General features: G+C 30.6%; 1 protein-coding gene across 1 annotated transcript in view; it reads right to left on the bottom strand.

Moving 5' to 3' along the window:
* LOC105151533 (defective transmitter release) overlaps window positions 1-18,386 on the bottom strand; it is a 34,141-nt gene extending 15,755 nt beyond the window's left edge. The window contains exon 1 of the mRNA XM_087412328.1: window positions 13,582-18,386. The gene's annotated coding sequence lies outside the window, so the exon portion shown is untranslated. The remainder of the gene's footprint in view (window positions 1-13,581) is intronic.
* Window positions 18,387-23,547: the final 5,161 nt, after the last annotated feature.

The following is a 23,547-nucleotide window of genomic DNA, read 5'->3' as shown; positions in this document are numbered from 1 at the left end:
AGTCAATTGAGATTAAGTCACTCACAGGTTAACAGAATTGAAGCGATAGATATATCTAATCCAATAATTTATGTAATAAATAACAAAACAAGAATTCTAAAATTAACTGCAGTGCGATTTATCTCAATAAACTAAGAACCATGTCAAGAAGCTTTAGATAAAAAGCTAATTGAAATTTTCTACAATTATTGCCGAAATAATTCAAAAAAAATTTTTTATCGGATTTATAGGTATGGCACACATGTTACTCTCTCAATGCCTAACGTATGTCTGTATCGAATGTAAATTGTCTATATCGAAACGCTGCGATTCAAATGTATTCGTTAGTTCCATAGACAATTTACATTCGGTACAGACATACGTTAGACATTGAGAAAGTAACGTGTATGCCATGTGTGTAAATCTGGTAGGAATTAATTATTTTTGAATTATTTGAGTAATTTACAGTTAATTTTAGAATCCTTGCTCTGTCATTTATTATATATATGTGTATAATTTATTGGATTAGATATATCCACTTCAGTTCTGTCAACTTGTGAGTGACTCAATCCTGATGACTGAGGAACTTAATTATATAATTCTCTCTCTAGTGACATTGCTGAAGAGGACTCCAAAGTCAAAAATTTTAATCCTCGATCTACATCAAGTTTGGGATAAAGAAGACCTTTGTTTTTGTTATAAAAAAATAAGTGGAACATTACACTTGCGCTGTACTCTCATTAGAGCTGAACTCTTTAATTTTTCATATTTTGAGAATAGAGAGTCCTTATAATTATTATACTGTTATTTCAAAATGATACATTCAAACATCATTTTAAACATTCTATACTTCTCTCGTTCGAAGAATTCGTAGTAGAATGATGCAGAATTGTCGACATTCAATGCGTGGCGGAAAAACGTGTCTGTACTGCAAGAAAAGCGTTTATTATCCTGTGATCGAAACAAGGCCGCTATTTCATTTTTCAAGTCTGTTGATAGTACACTGAGATCTCCCCCACCCCTCACTCCCCGAGAATCTCTCTGTTCTGCACACATTAGTCGTACGACAAAAACGCACAAATTATATAGCACGTCTCCCAAGGGAGGCTAGTATCAATGAAGAAGAAACTTAGGCGAGAAATCGCTTCAATTAAAACAGATTTTTTACAGATACTAGAAGCTGTATAAATCTTTCTATTAGGTTTTTTTTTAAATCATTTTGGCACGACTTTGAAGTACACAATGAGCTGATAAATGACAAACGAATATCGACATGCGCAAGAAACGACATTACTTTCCGGTCCACCTAATACATTATTAATAGAAGTTTAGATTATAAAAGTGAATTACTTGAAAATCTGCATAAATGATCAAGATGGATAAAAATAAGTAACTTTTCTTAAAAATATTTCCATCTTTTTAATAATTCCAACGAAAATCGAATGCTAGAGCTAGGCTTGCCATAGAAGCCTCGCCAGCCATCTCGCTGACAATGCTGTTTTTATAACCGAACGAGCCTAACGTTGGTGCAGCCGACAGTTGTCTCTCTCTAATGTTCACGGTGCAGTGTAACCGTACGTCCGCGACGACGCTCCGCGGAAAATTCATAAATAATTGATAGGTAGAACGCGCGCGAGCGCGTGGCGGCGAGAGCGTAGATGCTCGCGGCTTGTCCCTGACGGACGAGACTGACGGATTCGTTTATTGTTTATATAGCGATTTTCTTCGATTCCTCACGGCGACATAGGCAATCATAATGGTTGCATCGCCATCGCGCGCCAACTTTTTTTTTCTCATAAATTTAAATAACATTCGCACTTCCTGCGCCGCCAACCAATGTCGCGACACGCGACATGTCTCTAATGCGGTATGACCTCGTCCTTAGAAAGAGGGAACCTGCGTTTGACTGAATTCAATCGGATATTATCGACTGCTGCGATTTATTTTCCGCGAATGTTCTCTTGGATCTATATATACTTGTTGCGTCACGTCGCAAGATGATTAGATTTTACACGATGAATAGTAATTTTCAATTTATTCAATTTTGTAAAAAGACATTAGATCTCTCTTATATCAAAGATTTTTTTTTTATTTATTGTCGTTCTTGCAATTGATTTGCATTAATTCTGTGATCGGCGCGAATTTCTTTTTAAAGACTACGAGTTAATAAAAACCAGGCTCTGTGTGTGTGTGTGTGTGTGTATGTGTGTGTGTGTGTGTGTGCCGTGTTACCGTTATCTCATTATACAATCAAGTACTTTCCTATAAAGGAATTTCATCACGGCGCCAGTTCGCGGAAATCTCACGGAAGAAATCATAAATTCCGGCGCGGGCGCCTTGTTTCGCATTTTAACGGCCCCTTGACAAAATTCTACAAATAGACTCGATTTGAAAGTCGATTGGTGAGAAAAACCTGCAAACACGTGAGATTACCTTTACGATATGATCTTTTTTTTTCCTCGCCAAGGGATTGATTTCTGATGGTTTGCTTATCTATTCATCTCTCCAACATACCATTCTCTAGTTTTGTAAATCGAGTTAATATTCAATGTTAAATCGATCGATTGATAAATAACTATTTATAGTGTCTAGATAGGGATACATAGATATTGATAATAAAGGCTCTAGAATAATCATTCAAAAGTTGGGAAGGAAAAGAGCCAACGTGAATTATTGTGTATTTATGATAATTTATGTATTGGAAAACTCGTGTCAACTCAGATTGGAATCCTCTTTAGTACTTATTAAACAGAAACCCAATTCCTTGAGTTAAATAACATTATGATATTTTTAACTTTCGTGACAAAATGTAAATTAATCTGTTTCTATGGTTGAATTGCTTTTAAAATAAATACTGTCTTATGATATATTTTTTTATATATTTGATTTTCAATCTTTGACCGGTATTTATAATTCATTCTTATTTAAGTTTTAAAGAATGTCTTAAGGGGATACTGAATTGAATTATCTGCACTAATTGGATACGTATATTCAAGCAACAATTCGTCGTCCTTGGACGTCCGAAATATGTCTAGAAAAGTCCCTAGAAATTTAAATCACTGTATGTTGGATGTTTAAAATATGTCGCAAGAATACTGGACGTTCTGTACTGAAATTATTTACACAAACATTTTAAAGATGTCCATGATACGTCGTGCTGTCCGAAACTATAAAGACTATCCGCATGCAACGTACATTTTTGATGCGACGTCTTATATATATATATATATATTTTATAAAATGATGAGATGTTATCTTAAAGATGAGTCTCCATAAGTGGGCTCGAAAATAAAAATTAATAATGTTTTTTTTAATAGTTCTCGGACCTTGCTGACGACGAATATTCGATTTCTTTCTTTTTTTCCCAAACATTTACAGGACAATTGAAGAACAGAATTTCTCAGAATTAATTCTTTATGTTATTAGTGATTGGACATATTAACAATTAACAATTATCTATTAGACATTTTTGGGCGGTACATTGTACGTACGAAAGATATCGACTGGACATCTTTAGGATACTCAATTCATAATATATAACAAACGCGTCCATACGATGTCGAATTGTTGCACGGGTAGGCGTCAACTAACGACAATGTTAGGTTAAATTTCATAGGTTATTTATGTGAAATGAAACGATGCTACTATGCGATCTATATAAATGAAAAACACTGATGTATTGATGAAATTAAGATTAAAAGTCTATAAAAAATTTTAGGCTCAATCACTTTCATATACAAGTACATGCAAAATATAGGTGCACAATGGAAAGGAGAGCAGTAAATGTATGTAGCAATAGATTTTCTATCTTGCAGAAAATGGCGCTGCAATATGTTGGATGAGGACAGCTGTATGTATTTGAATGGAATAGAATGATAATATGAGATATTGAATTAAAGATACTACACTGAGAGAAAAATGTTTTGTATCTGTAACTATAATTATATATTACTATAATTATGATTATTACTGCTATAATAATAATAACAGTATGTATATAGTTTTAACAACAAATGTATATATTTGGCAATCTAAAATGACTATAATTATAGTTATTATAATCATAAAATAGTTGAAATCTATAAAAATGGATTCAAGTGACTATAATTTTATAGTTATATTTTGGGACAATCATAAAAAATATGATTATAATAACTATAATTATAGTCATTTTAGGTTGCCAACTATATACACAGTTACTATTGTTATTATTATAGCAGTAATAATCATAATTATAATGATATATGAATTATAGTTACAAATACCAAACATTTTTCTCTCGGTCTACTATTATCGATATTTTTAATTTGGAATTAAAAAGCCTGTACTATTAACTTCGACCAAGTTTAGCCATTGCGTCGAGCATCCCAGATAACACGTTCAAAAAGAGGACATAAAAATAGATGTTTAGAGGATATCTTTATGATGTGATATCTGAAAGACATTTTGATGACATCTTCATAACGTCTTATATCCGCATTTTGGACATATTGTTCTTTAGATTAAAAAGCAACTTTCCATTCTCCCTAATTTCATTTGGTATCTACGATATGCCAAATATCTTGCTGATGACATACACTCTAAAAATGTTATTTAATATAATATGTTTGTTAGTCTCGATAATGAGCAAATAATACGATATTTTTAACAATCAAATTGTTTGCGAGTAATTACATTTCTCTGTAAAACATAATTCATCTGGTCGCTACATTCCATGTAACACTTTCCATTACGAATACTGTTTTTTCGTCTTTGGTAATTAATGCATTGTGTATTATTATATTATCTGAAGATGACTCAATTCAAGAACTGAAATATGTAAATGTTTATAATTTATGTATTTATTCGAAATTTAGTAATGTATTAATAATGTTTTTACGCTCAATATTTGTTGTCAAATCGACTCTTATTTGTCCTTTACAATCATTTTATTGTTTTTAAAATTAAGAATCCTTATTGTTTTTATATAATTTGATATCTTTAAAATATCAGAATTGCTTTTTGTAGAAGTTTGATAGAATAAAATTATATTTTTATTTTTAATACTTCTATTATTTTTTATAAAATGGAATACAATTGATACTCGGAGGGCCTAAAGTGTAAGTCGAAGTTCTTTGAGTCAAATTTCATACACGTTCTTGAGTACATTTTTTAAATATTGAATACAATATAAAAATCTTTTGATAAGAATAAGTATGAATTATCGAAATAAAGTTGGAACATAGATTCACAATTGATTTGCATCTCAAAAAACTCAGGATATAAGTCTAGTCCTTCGCTCGACACGAGGAAGGTGACGAGAAATCAGGTCACCAAAACAAACCGATCAATTCGGGTTCGATCCGACGTAAATGGATTAGCATATATGAAAAACTTCGTGCGGTTCACTTTTCTGAGTATCCCGTTTGTGGCAGTCGCAAACAGATCGTCGTGACCGTTATTGACGAATTCTAATATCGGTTTCTGTCGAATCGATGAATTGCTAAATTAATTTGACACGGTTTTATTGAATTTTCCTGGTTCTTAATCCTTCGAAAACAGAATTTTTCTTGCAAAGGAACTTAAATATAACTTTGTTTTTTAAGAATCTTTGGAATTGCTGAATTCGATTTTAAACTTACAATTGAAAAATTCAAATTAAAAAAGTCTTATTCGATTTTAGAAGATTTATTGATACCGATCAATTTGAATGTAATCTGAAAATGTTGAATTTTGAAAGAATAATAATCCGCAATGGAGGAGGATGTAGTGTTACAGGGCTCATAAGTTTGGGAAATCAGTATTAACTATTTGCGTGCAACTGATAAGTTTCAAATAAAGCGAAATTGATATATATATTTATTTTGCAATTAAAAATTCCCTAAATCTCCGTGCTTTATGATAATCAACTAATGATAATCAAACTATTTTTTAAAATTATATCCACAATTTTATCTACTACTTTGAATTTTTTATTTTAGAATCGAATAAAACATTAAAAACAAATTAAGTCAAGCTTCGTAAAAATTGGATGAATAGTTTATAAAATAAAAGAGGCGGTCCAAACATGTACATTTATAAAGGGTTAATAGATATGAATATATTTCGCTAATATATATGTATATATGCTATCAATTTCCTTCATTATGAAATAATAAAGCAAACTCAAAAGCAACGCCTTAAAAGGATATTTGGCTTTTAAAGGGAGAAATAGAATCCATGTTACTTATCCGTAGTGCCCTATATAGGTCCGAGCGGCGTCACTTAAAGCGAAAGGAAAGTACCGCTATTCTTAAGGCCTCGAGATCCTTATCAAGTAGCTTCTGCATTGGTAATTTTCGTTTATGTCGAATTCAGTAAACAAAGGAAACTTGTGGCTTCTGGAAAACAAGAACACGTGTCAACTTTCGCATGTCACCTTTCCAGTCTTCGGCATCTGACACCCTGAAGTTTTTTTTCGCAGATTAATTCTGGTTGACAAGAGAGGAAGGGGGGAGGGGAGGAGAGAGAGAGAGAGAGATTTATAACGCGCTCTAGGATAGCAGGGCGCTTCTTAAGCGCCCAGTACATAATAGTAACAACACATATAATTTTAATGATTGTGTTACACATCTATTCATTATAGAAAATAAAAATAAAAATAAAAAAAGTAAGAACAGAAACCAAACAAGAGAAAAATAAAAGGAAATAAAATAAAATATAAGATTAATAGGATTAACATTGACATAAAAACAAAAATAAGTACTTAATTAAATCAAATTAAGTTTAATAAATTAGAATTAGGAATCCGTATCTAACGAGAAGCTATAAAGTTTGCGCTTGAAAATATTTAGGCTAACAGCGCTACGGATACTCGGTGGTAGCCCATTTCACACTTCCGCTGCAACACAACAAAATGATTTTTTATACGTTTTATTCGATAAATATAGGAAGGTATTCAATAAATCATTACGGCCTTAGTATTTTTAATGGATCTTTCATATCTGAAATGAAAATTGCTGTGAATAAACTCAGGTTTTTTGTTTCGTAACGTATAGTAGGTAAAGCACGTCACAAAATATCTCAGTCTAGAATTTATTTTAAGCGAAACAAGCTTTTTAAAATACGAAGTAATATGCTCGTCCCATCTTAAATATAAGACGCACGCAGGTGTTTAGTGCGCGCTGGACACGCAAATTCAATTCACTTGTGATATTCGGATAGCACAGCAATAATCCAGATGAGGAAGATGAGGAAACTAGTCTCGAGTGTAGTTGAACTAGTGTCGACAATAGTTGTCTACAGATCTTCAATCGATATAGAGAACAGCTGACCTTGGAGACAGCCTTAGAAATCTGTATATCCCATGAGATATTATTTGATAGTGTGATTTCCACATATTCGACGCTGTTCGCAAAAGATATTGCATCATCGCTAACAAAAATCCAAGGTAATGCTGCATAATCTAAGTTACGAATCTCGACGTGACCATAATCATGGCTGTCGTTTTCTTAGGATTTAAAAAGAGTCCGTTATCAGATGCCCACTTCTCCGAATACTCCCACTTCTTCGTTCACTTTTATAGTTATAGCGTCGTAAAGAAATCGTGGCTCGGCTGAAGATAAATTAAAAGATCGTCCACACACATATAAAAATTATATTTACAATACTATAGTATACTGTTAAAATCCAATAGATACAAGGTGAACAGCAAAGGTTCCTAAAACCCCCATCCTAAAACCAATCCCTCCTCTTGTCTGCCTTGTTTGGCGATAACACTAGTATCGGAATCAGTGTACTCTGCCTTCCAAGTAAGCGCACATCTCAGTCTAGCGCAACGCTGAACGCGAGAATTTCAGATGCATCAGCATCTTTTTTATTAATTGACTATGATCAAAGTCGAACGCTTTCCTAAGTCGAAAAATACAGCGACCGTAACCTTTCGTTTATCCGTACAAACTTCACGTCATGAAGCACTCTTAAGTGCAGTCTGTGTAGAGAAACCCTTCCTATATGAGCATTGATGGAATATGGATCCAAAAGGCCAACTCCCTCAAGATAGTTTTTATCTGTTCAGCCACAATACGTTTCAAGGCCTTAGAGACCGAGCAAAGAAGCGAGATCGGCCTGTATTATTGATTCAATTCTGAATAGGATTCTTGATCTTTAGAATCAGGTAAATGACGGCTGATTTCCAAGGAATCCAATCTTATGGGAAATGTCTTTCTGCGAATTTGACTAATTTTTGGATATGTTGTAGTTCTCTTCATTCTGAACAAATGTCTCAATGGGTGCTACAAGAGCTACAAGTCTTGAAAGGTCCAGTAATCATGTAAAATCTGAATCTTTCAAGGTTTGTAGCGCGGAAACGGCTCATAGGATCAAGTTGTGCCCATTGAGACATTTGTTTAGAATGAAGAGAACTAGACATATCCAAAAATTAGCGAAATCTGCAGAAAGCCATAAGATTGATGCAGGATTCTTTCTGAAAATACCCCATATGTTAGGCAATAATTATAGATATGTGTGATAACTGATAATATGCAGGGCACTGCGCTCTGATAAGGTTGTGGTATTTCATCTCTCTCGGCCGCATTAATTTTTATGCTCATGATGCTCCAAGGACATCCTGAGAGAATGAAAGAGAGAGAGAGAAAGAGAGAGAGAGAGAGAGAGAGAGAGAGAGAGAGAGAGAGAGAGCTGTATTTGTTAAATCTTCTAATCCAAACAGCAGAAGTCAAATAATCGTTAACTTAATAAAATGAGTATGATTGGTATTCTCTCAAGTGTCGATATTAATTTGGATCATTAAGCATTAAAATGTCTGAGGTCCTAACTCTGAGGTCCTAAAAAAAATGATTGTTTAACAAACTAATAATAAGAATTGAATTCTCTCCTTGATGCACCTCGATCGCCATTTTTCTTTTCTTTACGAAGTGTGAACATGGCAGGTGGAAGAAGATACTGGTATGACTCTCTCTCTCTCTCTCTCTCTCTCTCTCTCTCTCTCTCTCTCGTCGCTTGTTAATTTTAGAATGAACGCGAAGTCGACTCGTCGCGGTATCACGTGCACAGCTCAACCACGTGCTTCGGAGTTCCTCGCTTGCACGCGTGTGTCACACGCACGTATTTACGACAAATCTACGATTGATTCAAGATTGCATCAAATAAATATTGTTCATGTTCTTTGCGTGATCGAAATGAATTGAACATGAAAGTAGCATTAGGCCCAGTTTCACAACTCATGGTTAACTCTTAATCGAGGTTTCACTTATTCTTTATCTCTTTCTAATGCTAGAATTGGAAAGAGATGAGAAATAAGTTGAACCTCGATTAAGCGTTAACTGTGAGTTGTGAAATTGAGCTTTAGACAGCCTTTATGTGTCTTAAATCCCTTCTATAGCAAACATTTTTATTTTAATCCGATTTATCCTCTAAATAATCTATTATTCACTGACATATGTGTGTATACCTTGGATTTTAATAGGACAATTGATTTTGCGTAAAACCAAAGCAAAAGGGATAGATAGGCAGAATGAATATTGAATTTAGATAAAGCTAAACCTTGGATGTTCATAAAATCACTTTTCACTATAAGGGTGCATTTTTGTCGTACGACAATAACGCACAAATGAAATTTCACCCTAAGATAAGGTAACTTTTGAAATAAGAGTTTGATAAAAAATGCAAATTCGAAATATATATATAAGATGACAAAGCCTTTCTACGAGAAACTACTTTGGATGAATTAAAGCAAGGCAAATTGCCGTTCTTGATTTAATCTTGCCAATCGCTATCCGCGCTCACGAAGTGAAAGAGAAAGTGACACTGGCCACATTTGGCGGCACCCTTTAAACGCAAGAAAAAAGATCTCGCTCGAAATGCAATGATATGTATATCACATGCTTCCACAGAGCTACAAAGCCATGAGCTTTCTAAGGAAATGTATTGCCTATGCGAAATGAAAGAGAAAATGTTGTTATAATAAATGTAGTTTGGAATACTGTCCTTTGTTGCAGTGCACTTTACGTGAGAGCATCTTGAAATCTGCGATAAAAAAAACTAACATTCATCTATCGACTAAGTTTCTAATTATTTGTAATAAGAGATAGAGGGTGGCATACAAAATGTCATTTAGTTTACATGTAACATATTTCTTTTTAATAAAATGATATAAAATAAGTATAGAATTAATTACTAAAGCTGAATATTAAATAATTAAATTAATTAGAGCACATTTGCAGAAATTTCTGTTAATTATTATCGGATCAACATTTTGATGTTCAATCAAAATTTAATTAGAATTAACAAAATGTCATATCATTTAATTATTTAATTTTCGTGCTTTATAGTAATCAATTTTATACTATAAAAGTCTATAGTATGTTTGATTAAAAATATTTATATTGTATGCTTACGAAATGTTATTTGATTTACATACGCAACTTATGTACAATATTTTTAAAATAAAAGTAAAGTAAATAGAACTACAGTAATTATGAAATTGATTATTGAGCTTGAAATTAAATAATTAAATGATATGACATTTTGTACATTATCCTGTAAATTATAATTCAATTTTGAGAATCGAAACATTAATCGGATAATAATTAACAGAAATCCTTGCAAATATACTCTGAGAATAGTGCATAATAATAGTGGAAAAAAATGAGTCGGTAAAGTCGCGTTACATGTGACATAAATTTTATTAAGCTGGGAGCAAAATTAAAGAGATGAAGAAATTTATTATCTTATTTTATCTTCTGCGAATAACGAGACATTTTTTTATGAAAATAGAAAATAGAATGAAATCGATAAGCAGATTGGCTAATTGAAATTAATTTACGTAAAAGCTCGGACTTGTAAATGGAACGTGTACTGTTCGTGGAGATCAATTGTCGATAAACGGAGTCACCTAGTAAACTTTCAGCCCGATTACAAGTCACATTCGTGCGTCAGCCACGCGTATCTATGTATGTGCAAATGTGCGAAATCTGTGTGCGTATGTTTGACACGATTCGGCCGTCATTGGACACGAGAATGACACAATATATTCTAAATATTTCAAAAAAGTCATTGAATTGAAGCTACATAAAAATGTCTTAGAAATATCTTCTGCAGAATCGAGTTAGCCTGACTTTACGAAATCTCGAACTCTTGAGAGCGCACTTGAGAATTTGATTTTCCGAAAGAGCGGCTATGAAAGTGGAAGTTTAAGTTGAGAACAAAAATAAAAGTAAGTAATTTTTATTGAATGTTAATTAGCCGATTTATGTAATACATCTTGATTTATATACATTGTACCATCTTGGTTATAATAAATAAGGGAAACTGGAGATAAAAGTAAACTCATCAATATTTCTAAAACTAATAGTTATGCACATGTGGCAAGGCAAAATTCTCTAAACAGATTAGCATTGATTAATTAGTTGTTTATCGTATGCAAAAGCAGAAGTTATTTTTTTCATAGTTAATAAATTTTATTGCGTGCACAAAATATTTAAAATATTTCTTGTACAACAAAGGTATAACATATTATTATAACGTGTTTTAATAATTATGTATATGTTAATGATTTGCATATTTGAATTGACTTGCATCTAAATTTATATTTAAAAAATTTACTGTATAAATTATACAATATTACTAGGAAATAGTAATGACATTCATGTCTGGAATCAATTATAGTTACAATTGTTCTTGGACTTGTTTAATATTATTTTAGTGTTATTTTAGTGTAATATTATTTATATTTTTCTTCGTTAGAATGCGTCCTTACTTCTTCATTTTAATTTTATATTTATTATTAACAAAAAAGTTACTTTTTGTTTTTTATCATTTTCAATAGATTTTATAAATTGTATAGATAGTCGAATTGATAAGACGCCCGCACAGAATAAGAAAAATTTAGATTCGAATCTCTGCTGAAATAATATTTTTCGTAATAAGACATTTATAGGTTTTTAAGATACTATTAGCATTATTATTAAATCAATTAATTTACATCATTGTGAGATTATTATTTTAATTTATGTTTCAAGTCTAAACCGAATTGATATTGCCTATAGAAACAGATAATTGTATTCATATATATATTTACATATGCATATTATTAATAATAAAGATCAAGACTCGCTTTGATCGAAAATGACATTCTTCTGTTATTTGTAGAGTTTATTTTCGCTACTTCACGTACACACATACATTAAATACATATATATATATGTACATATGGTAATGTGATAAATAACCTAGCACAAGCCCATTGTACGTTCATTGGATTTCCGATTCTGGACATTGGGATGTTCATAGGAAATTAAAATTATGTCCGTCGGACGTCTATGGGATGTACATTTGCAACAACATTGTACGTCCATAGAATGTCCAAAACATATCCAATTTTGGACATTTTTTTCCCTTGAAGAACTTGCTGCAATAGCGATTACTGATAATAGTTTATTGGAATACGCCATCCAATATATCCTCTGACTGTTATCTTGTTAATTTTCTCAGCTTTCATCAAATGTGAGTTAGCCCAGTATTGCAATAAGAGAGTGTGTATCTTCAATTTTGAATTTGATTAAAAATTTTAAAAAATATTGAGTAGTTCATAAAAATTACAATTTTTTGGAATTAACTAATTTTATTTTGGTAACAATTTATTGATAAAATACGCATATATGTATACTTATATACTAATTTTAATGTCATAATATGTATTCTTTAATAAAGAAAAACGTTGTAAAAGTAAATGCGAACATCCATAGGATCTTTCGAATAGAACATATAATATGATACGATGAATGTTACATTTTATGTCCATGGACATGCGGACGTGATTTGGATTTAAAATGGAGGTCCTTGGGATGTCCAGTGCTATCTGGGTAATTATGATTATAAACAGTTTTATTGATAAAACTTAATAAATAATCATTATTTTTTGACAATTCTCTTATTTGATAAGATTTATTTTTATCGGTCCAAATTCGTACCATATTATTTCTTTATTCAGAAATAATGTGGGACAATCATCTCCTTTCATTGTTACAATCGTACCAGAGAGTGGAATGATTATAACAAAATTTTTTATAGTCTTTAAACAAGCATAACCTTTATTCTAATTATATTACAAAATTGAACAAAAAAAAATTGCAGTTAAATAAATTCTGCGTCTAAATGTACGTTACTTTTTAACATACATATTATTTTAATTGTTGTAAAGCTTTAAAATCAAAATGTTACTTTTGTCTCCAAGTCTCTTTTATATAAGCACTTTGAGTATCCTCAACTTATTACTTTTTTTATTAAAAGGCAGTAATAAAAAGTAAAGAATTAACAAAATATTAAAATTATTATAAAAGTAAATATTTTCAATAGTCCTTTTTTAATTTACTTTTCGTTAAAGATAAAAAGTTTATATCAATTTGTTAGAAAAAAAAGTGCTTTATATTTTGATCAAGATTGTAACTATTCTGTAAAATTGATAAGCTTTTGAAGTTTTTACGGTATTTATTTTCTTTAAGGAAATTAGTCGTTTAGAAAATATTTCTATACTATGTAAAATTTTTCGAAATGAATCTAATTTTACAAAAACTAGAAAAATAGATTTCGAAGAAATAAGCGATTGCGTTCAGTTTTTTGTACCTTCGAAAGTAAAAAATTGTAGCGATGTGATTGATACTCGTGAAATTTTCTACATCTCTGAATCCCTCTTCGCTTTATCTAAATTTTTGTACGTCATCAAAATAGTAGAGTGACTTTCTGCGAACGTTTAGTGTTGCGAATAAAAAACAGCGAAATTATCCATTATGCAATAGTATGTACGAATTAATCAGGTTGCACTGTGTGATTGTTGATGTGAGTAACCCCATGGTTCATCGAAAACGTGTTGCCAATAAACTAATCCACTCGCACTGCAACAAGTGGCCCCAATCTCGGCGATTTCGAGATTTTCCGCGCAATCACAGCTTGCGGTTGATAATTTCGCACGCGTTTTCCGCAAGACCGACCGCAAGACTTTCACCCAACGTATCCAGCGTACGCGGGCGCGCGTTCTCCAACGTTCTCCAATGACGTGGCCGGCCGACTAGCCGGTTGGCCGATCGGTCGGTCGACTCTCGTCACGTCGTACTTCTCGTTATGTGCGAACCGAGACCCCGAGACCCAGTTTGTCGGGCGACCCGGCGCGCTCTATTAATAGGTGAAATGGTTTCTGCATATCACGGATTCGCTGATAAGGCCGCCGAGTGGCGTAGCTCGATCGAGTATGATCTATGGGTGGAGGTGTTTTGAGGTAAAACATGAGCCATTACGTCGCGGTCAATTCGCACGATTTTCTCTTAAGTAGGAATCCGCGAACGAATATCGTTGAATTTCTATTGCGTATATTTGTTCGGAGAGAAAAATGTTAGATATTTGTAATTATATGCTAATTGCATGATAAAATAATTATGGTTAAAAGCTCCTTTTTTATACTTGTTAGAGAAAAGTCACCGACACTGACGTAGGTTTCCTAAAATGACATCCCCTTATTTCTCAGAAACTAACTATTGAGCTTTATTAATAATAATAAAGTCAAGATCTGTTTAACTAATTGAAGAAGTATAAATTCATAATTCATGTATTTGTGGCTTATTTCTATAAATTCTATAAAACTAAAAACGAATTCTATGAATGCGAAAATAAAATTCTTATTTTCTTTTGCAAATTGTGTAGTTTAAATAATAGTGACTATATTATTGATAAAATTATGTCATTTTAAATGCTTGTAATTTCCTAAATCAGTTTTATTTATATTACTTTTTTTTAGTTTTTCATAATACGATTTTAAATTTAAAATTGGAGCGCAGCGTAAATCGCCATACCTGTTTGTACAACAAATCGTGAGCTAACTTAATCTTTATAATGTTGCTTTATAGCTCTATTGGAGCTGAAGACAATCATGGAAAAGCTCTTGAAAAACTATTGCGTTACATATTTGCATCTTGCAGAACAGCATAAAGTAAATATGCATATAATTCAATGAAAATGTTTTATAACGAAGTGAAAAGATTCTGGAATATCTTATATACATTCACTTGTAAATACTTTATACAGATAATTCCTATAAAAGAAAAAAAATAGGAATATGTATCATTACTGCCTTCTGTGTTAATTTTGGAGCCCATTTTGTCAGACGCTTATTTTTGTTTACTTTATGAAAAAATTAATTATTGCAAAATTGCAAACAGTATTATAAAAATTGTTTATATTATCTGATGGAAGACACTTTTTAATTTATATTTATGTTTTTACAGTTTATTTTTACCTTTTGTTTAAGAAATATTATCTAAAAACAAAGTGATATGTCGGTATCGGTGACTTTCCTCTATTGCTATAATTAATGTTAGTAATAATAATAATTATATTTACAATACTACTATAATTAATGTTAGTAATAATTATCCCAGATATCACTAAACATTCCAAGAACATATATTTTAAATCCGATTCATATCCGCGGATTCATGGATATAAAATGGACATTCATGAGACGACTCCCCGTTATATAAATGTTCTTTTCGGAGCATTCTATGAATCTGCATTTGGATCTTTTATAATATTTTTTTATTCTTTTTGTTATATATATATTTAATATCATTTACAATTTCCTAATATACATTTATTGGTCTCCTGCTGATACATTATAATTAACATTTTAATAAAAGTCCTATTCTGCAAATTTAATGCGATGTCGCGGCGCATCTTACAATTCAGAAAATCGTATTACTTTTTATGAATTACTCAATAATTTTTAGTATTTATACTTAAATTTACAATTAAAGGATATTTGCTGCGACAATGGGCTAACGCATATCGTGAAAATGGAGAAAATGGACTCTAAATATAAGATAGACTGATATATATTTTAATAATTAAAGTATTTTATATTACTCTATTAATATGTAGTCTTTTTCATAGAGCTTTGCAACGAACTAAATTAAACTAAATTAAATTAAATTAAATTTGTTATCGCTGAATATTTATTATTATATAACGATTCAAAATAGTGCTAGATTTAGTAACAACTATTAAAAAAGATATTAATATTAAAAACGAAATGTTAGAAAAAGTTTTTTGGAAAAATTTTTCATTGAATGTTGATTTTTTATTACAGGGTGTTTGATAAGTAACGATATAAATCTTTTGCACAGGAGCAGAATGGACTGAACTGAGAAGAAAAGTCCTCAACCATTTTCCAAATTTCGCAATAGTAAACAAGATGTTAATTACTAACAATTGTCGAAAATTGGTCCTTGTAATTTTTTAATTAAAATACTATCAACTTGACAAAAAAACTGCAAGAGACAAAAATTGTTTATTTTCTTCTCATAGAGCTCTAAGAATTTTTTCAGAAACTTTTTATCAACTTTTTAGTACCGCATTTTCTTATTTTTACCAACATGAGAAAATATGATATTAAAAAATTCTGAAAAAGTTCTCAGAACTTTATAAGAAGAAAATAAACAATTTTTATCTTTTTGTAAAGTTGATAGTATTTGAGTAAAAAATTATTGAAGATCAATTTTTAGCAACATTTAACAATTAATATTATTAACTATTGCGAAAATTGCAAATGATAGAAGACTTTTTTTCTCAGTTTAGTCCATTCTGCCCGTGCGAAAGATTTATCGTTACTTATCAAACTTATAAATGTTTTATAAATAAGTAAGTGCACTCATAAATGCTATAATATCTTATATATTGTTACAAAATTACAATTTTTCCTCTACAATTTTCCTTTTCAGTTTTCTTTTTTTTTTAATTAATTAATTTTTTTTTAGAAGATATTGTCCCGAAATTCGGATATTCGGAAAATATCGGATATCCAACTCGAAAAATTGCTTTCCCGGATATCCGATATATTATTATATATGTAAATTAAATTATATTACAACAATCTTTATGATAATAATAACTGTAATTTATATAATTATTTTTGATACCATATTTTCTTCTTAGTGCGTCGCTTCAATTCTTATCTTACCAATTTTTGTATTAAAAGAAAGCGGTTCACTTTTACGACGCGATTATTTCGGCGCTTTTAAACTCGGCGTAGCAGTGATATTTAAGGAATCGACATCGTTGAACAACTTCGGCCGGCTGATAGCTTGTTAGCCCTCTTATTTTTGTACGCCTCGAAAGCTTTAGAATGACAGAGCAGAAGAAAGTCTCTCTCTCTCTCTCTCTCTCTCTCTCACTCTTTTTCTGATACGCGTGCGCGGCCATTAGCTCGACGTGCGTATGCATAAATAAATCATGCATGAATCTTTATCATCTTATGGGGTGGTGAAGCTGGACCTCGATTTTCGGGACTGGTTTTTTCGATAGTCCGGACTTACGGCGCGAGAAGCGGCGAGAAGAGGCAGCAAGAATACGGTATGCAGATGCGGTAGCCGTGCCCGCGGCTCGAATTGCAACAAAGTTACAAGTCGCCTGTTGAATATGCAAACGCTTCTGGCTAGGTCAAGGGTGTGGGAAGAGGACGCGTAGAAAAAGAAAAACAACGTCTCACAACCGCCGGGTCGGATCCCGTACCGGTGGGGCGTCCTGTTAAATACCCGCGGTACCCTCGGGCCTCACGTCGGTATCCGTTGGTTGCCTAAAATCCATGTCAGGATACACCTGATGCTCATAATACGGCGATTAAGGCTAAGGTAGACGCATAAAAATGCGGACGACCGAGAGACCGAGTTACGAGATTGCAACTAAGTAAACACTCGCCCTTCTCGGAGCTACCGCCATTGAATATTCAAGGACGAACCAGGATGCCCGTCGCATCCAGCCCGCCGACCGGCATTTGCTGGGGGAGGGAAGAAGGATGGGACGCGTCTTCCTTCGTCGCGAGACGAAGGACGAGGCGTGAGTGCATCTTACCGTGCATCTTATCGTGCGGCGGGAGAAAGATGCAGGGGCGTAACTACAATAAAAAGACGTACCGCTCAGAATTTATAGGAGACTCGTTTTCATATGAATGACACTCCGTTCGATCAGACTGGCTGTATTATTAGAAAGCATCGATAACAGCGATGCGAGGACAGACGAAAGAAAATTCTTTAAGTATTCTTATAAATTCCTTATAGAAATTCAATTTAATACTAAAATATTCTGGTTAATGACTTATTTTAAATATTAAAAACATTTTTGTTTAATAATAGTAACTATTATTCACTATTTTTCTATAGCAAATTTCTATAAAGAATGCGCTTATACATATATATCCTAGGAAACTAAAATATCCTCTCTTTCAGATAGAATTAAAGAAGATGGAAATATTTTCTGATCATCATATGAGAGTACCATCACAAAATGTTTTTCTCTAATTATATCTTCATACAGGGTAACTCCGATATACATTATGTATAATTGTATACCTATAATATATGCAGGGCTGAAAAAAAAACATCATTAAAGCGATTGAAATATAAAATACAAAATACTGACAATTTTAATATTTACGTTACAAATTATACAAAATACAAAAATATTTCCAAATTTTGTATTTCAAATACAAAATGTTTTTTATTAATAAAAAATACAAAATCAATATTTCCAAATTGTTTATTTAAAATACGAGAAAGAGAGAAATGTTTCTTGAGTGAAATATATATGACACAAAATATTTTTTAATTTTTATTTAAAATACAAAATAACTTTTTTAAATGCAAACTACAAATACTTCCAAATTTTTTATTTGAAAAATAAAATATATAATACTGGTAATATTATTTGAATTATAAAATACGTGCGAGCATCGAACAAAATCACTTGTACTTATTTAAAAATTAAACAGTTTTTGTATTCTAAAGAAAATTTTTTTTTCTAAAAGCAATATTAATTACATTCAAAATTTGTATCGTTTTTAAATGACAATTTAAAGATCATAAAAAATTATTTCTGATTATTGCTCTGCTCTCGAACTGTTTGAAAGAAATAAGAGAAAAGGTCATGTCCAATTTCTTCAACTTTAGATAAATTATCTATAACTTTAATAACATTATTGATCTTTTATTGATCTCTTATGACAAAGCATGCGATGCTGCGAGAAATAACTGATGAAACAAATAATTTTATTTGTTCCAGTTCGATACTCTAATAATTCGGCCTTTCCTAGTTAATATAAAAACGATTTATAAATTCTGATTTTTTTCTTCTAACATTCAATTACAACTAAGTATATATATATATATATATATATATATATATATATATATTAATTTTCTTCTTTTCTGTTGTCTAATGCCCGATTTCTTCATTTCTAGGTAAGTTGTCAATATGTAATTTTTTATCCATGAGATTTCTTTGTTTAGAGATACTCATAGATAAAAATTATCGACAACTTATTTAGAAATGGTAATAATTTTGTATATTGAATGAAGTAAATTTTTATATAAAATGAAGCTTTTATATTAATTATTAATGTACCGATAGAACCGGAGCAAATTAACTAATTTGTTTCAGTTATTTTTCATAAATGTTCTAACATCACGTGCTTTGTCATGGAACATCAATAAAAGCCAATAAAAAAGTCTGTCTCAATTGTATTGTCTCAAATGATTTGTACAATTTCATTATTCATGACTATGAATAATGAAATTGTACAAATTTATTGCTATACAAATATTGTGATGACATCAAAACTGTGAAAAATTATACTATTGAGTGTTAAATAGAATAGTAATCAGATACAATTATAAGTATCACAGTACAATAATTCTAATATAGAGTATCTTAATTTTTATCGAAGTGAAAGTTGATAAGAGGTGTAGCACAATAATAAAAGAAAAAACTACTTGCATAATTGTACAAAAAGCATTTATGTCACTTGTCATAAATAATTTACGAAAGAGTAATAAATAATATAAATATAATACATTTTTAATTGTATATTTAAGGTTTTCTGATAAAATATGCTTGATATAATCCATGCAAAGACGTTAGATTAACAAATTAAATCTCAACTGTGAAAATTTCATGTCTTCCAAAATTTTCTGCCTTAAGCAAGTGCCTTGTTTGTCTATACGTTAATCACTAATTGAAGATAGTTCTGTGTGAACCGAAACGTTTGGGAGTTTTTTTAAGTTTGTTAATAAAGAAAGTGTTCAACACTGAACTACTAATCTTGCGCACCAACATTGTGCCTGGCTCATTACGCGTTATTGTTACACTTTTAATAATATTTTAGCATTAATATTAATAGCATTTTAAAAATTTCGGATGCAAATGGAAATGATAAAACTTTCGGTTATTCTAACAATAAGATTATATTAAACTCAGTCTTGAACTACTTTAATGATCTTAGATCATTTTGGATTAACTTTAAATTATCACAAAATATTTTAAATAAACTCTTAGTTTTTGAAATCTTAATTTTATTTAAAGTAAATTTTTCCGAGAATAAATACATATATCATGAAAGGGAAAGTGGGGGTAATTTCGCGTAGCGGGTAATTATACGCATTTTGATTTAGCACTTTTCCGAAATAGAAGCGCTACTGCGGCAAAATTTCTTGCTAGATGCAATTCTTTTCGGATATAATCATAAGCCAAATTATATAAGATAAGTTATATAATTTGGAAATGTAGTTAATGACGAAAGTAAGAAAAGGTGAAATTACATATTTTGATAAAAATTTTGGCATTCAGAAAATAAGATGGTAACTTCGTATTCTTATTTTGTTTGCTTAATCGTGCATACCTTATTGAAATACATTATTATGTGTCGTTTTTTGAACTGTTATAAAGTTATTTTGATATTATTTTGATTTTTTATTGATTTTTATGTATTCCTTGAGAGTTACATTGTGAAATTATTAACGTTGACATTATGTTACTTTTAGTTTGTGTCGACTGGGTGGTTTTTACGCGATTTTTGTTTAATAATTAATTTTTCCAATTTTTGTATTATTTTTTCGAAGTTTATATTAATTTTGTATTAACATTGGCATAATAATTTTTTTTTCATTTTCTTACCAACATTCCATAAAATATTTATTTTATTAATTTTATATTAATTTCTTACAATTTTGCGTACAATTATTCAACCCATGCACACAGTGACGCGCGAAAAATTCGTTTTTGCTTTTTTTGCTAAGTACAACATTATCAAATAAATTGCAATATAAGAATGCATGTCGTTAGACGAATGTTTATACTTTGTATTTATATTGATTTCAATTTAAAAAATCACAACAATAAATTTTCCTTAAGTGCGCACAATTTTCCCACTTTCCTCTGTATATTATATTTACATGCATTGTCAAAATTAAGATAATTCATTGGAAAATTACTATTTAGTATTCGATCAAATTCACGATGTAAACTGGGCACTGCTTGAAAGTTAAGACACGATAATAATCAGTGTCGCAAATTATTAAATGTGAGAACATTTAATAAGTTACTATTATTGTTATCAAGGATACAATATATTATTATCAAGGATTCTTTTTGGTATTTTAAATAAAAAGTAGATGGAAATTGTATTTGAAATACAAAATATAAAATACTGTTTGTATTTGAAATATGCCTAGCCTTGCCTATAAATATATATCTATATATAACATATACCTGTCGCACCTTAATCGAAAAATTAAATTTAATTTATCAAATATATAATAGTTTACTATGTTTAAAGTAAATATAATATTATTCCAACAAAAACTTTATATTGTTTATTATCAAAAGATTTTATCCCGTGCTCGTTCTTCGCTAAAAAGTTATTAACGAAGAAATACAATGAATAATTATATATATAAGCTGTACACACTTCTACATATATTATCTTATTATCCGTTCAAAATAAGTTGTTTGTATATTTCTTACTAATCCCTAGTAAAAAATTATTCTCATAATTTCTCATGAAATTTTCCATAATTTCTTGTAATTTCTTATAACTTCTCATAATTTTTTATATAATGTCATCTTTACTCATAGAATGCTCGCTTTTTCCTAAATAATCATAAACTTATCAAATGCAATGAGAAAATGTAACTTTTTCTACATATTTTGTCATTATTTGCGAAATTTTCTTTTAAATATGCCATATTTTTTCATATAAAGTTGAATTTTTTACATTTCCTCACGCACCTAATAATAATTTTTCTTATAATTTCTCATAAATTCTCATAATTTTTTAGATACTAATATGTCATATTTCGTAGAATGACTGCTTTCTTTAAAAAAATATTTTTTAATGCAATTGTTATTTCAATTTTGTTCTTGTCGTATTTTCTGACATTTGATAATTTTTCTCATTATTATTCTCAGACATTTATTCAAAACAAAATTTAAAGAAATATAAAATCTTTTTTTTTTAATTTATTATTTTTTATTAAAAGTATCTAAATCTGAGAAAATTTCTACATATTAATTAAATGCAATTTTTTTATTACATTTTCATTTTTTTACTTACTTATCCGGTTTTAAATATGGGACTTTATGGACTATGAATATTGTGCCTCACGCGTTATGCCACATTACTTCATAAGTCGTTACAACGCTATTTTTAGATTTTCAGATTTTTTTAGTATTTTTTCATATTTTTTTCCAATAACAAGAAATCAGAATAATTTAAATAATTAATTTTAATAAAATCTCATAACGTCTCAGAAAGATTCTATCAGAAATTGTGACATATTTTTCAGATTTTCTAATTTCATATTTTTCATATTTTTTTCTATCAATAAGAAATCAGAAATCTCATAATTATAGAATCTCATTTAACAAATGAGAAAACATTGGAAAATCTGAAAGATGACTCATAATTTTTCATGGGGTTATAAATTATTATATTTCTTATTTTTTGTTGCTGGAGAAAAAAATAAGAAAATGTTAGAAAATGTGAAAAAAGTTTCTCTTAATTCCTCATCATATTGTTATGATGATAGTTATTGGAATGAAATACAAGGAAAAATATTTAAAAATATCTAAAATATCTAAAAATATCTAAAAAATTTCTCATAATTTTACATAGTTCTTCAGAAATGTTTATATAAGAAATTATGAGAAATTAAAAGATTTTATGAGAAATTATGAGGAAAATTTTTACCAGGGATATCAACAATGAAATAAACATAAAAGGAGATAAAGTCCACGCGAAGCAAAATCCATTCCACATATTCTCTGCCTAGGACTGTCTAACTTTTCGCGTGAAGGTAGATTCATCCCACCTCTCTTTCTGCCAAGAGGCTGACTTTCCATGAAGCGAGATCTACTCCACATCCTCCCTACCAAGAAGAGGTTTAATTTATTCGTTAATAACTTTTTAACGAACAATAAGCGATAGAGGACTTTGTTGATGGTGGACTTTGTTTCATGTGGAAAGTCGAACGTTTTTTGACAGGGAGAAGTGGAATGAAATTCACTTCGCGTAAAAAGTTGGAAAGCTCTCCCTTGACAGGGGAGGATGTGGGATAGATCTAGCTTCGCGAGAAAAGTCGAATGTCACTAAACAGGAAAAGAGGGAAAAGATGTGGGATGAATCTCGCTTTGAGTGCAAAGTTGGACGCCCCTAGGCAGGGGATGGCATGAATGGTTTCAGAGTGATCGATTCATGTTCTGAAGATTTGAGTT

Source organism: Acromyrmex echinatior, chromosome 13 (genome assembly GCF_024713525.1).
Source record: "Acromyrmex echinatior isolate Ae372 chromosome 13, ASM2471352v2, whole genome shotgun sequence".
NCBI classification, from domain to species: Eukaryota; Metazoa; Arthropoda; class Insecta; order Hymenoptera; family Formicidae; genus Acromyrmex; species Acromyrmex echinatior.
Note: the sequence above shows the minus strand (reverse complement) of the source record. Positions and strands in the feature narration are given on the sequence as shown.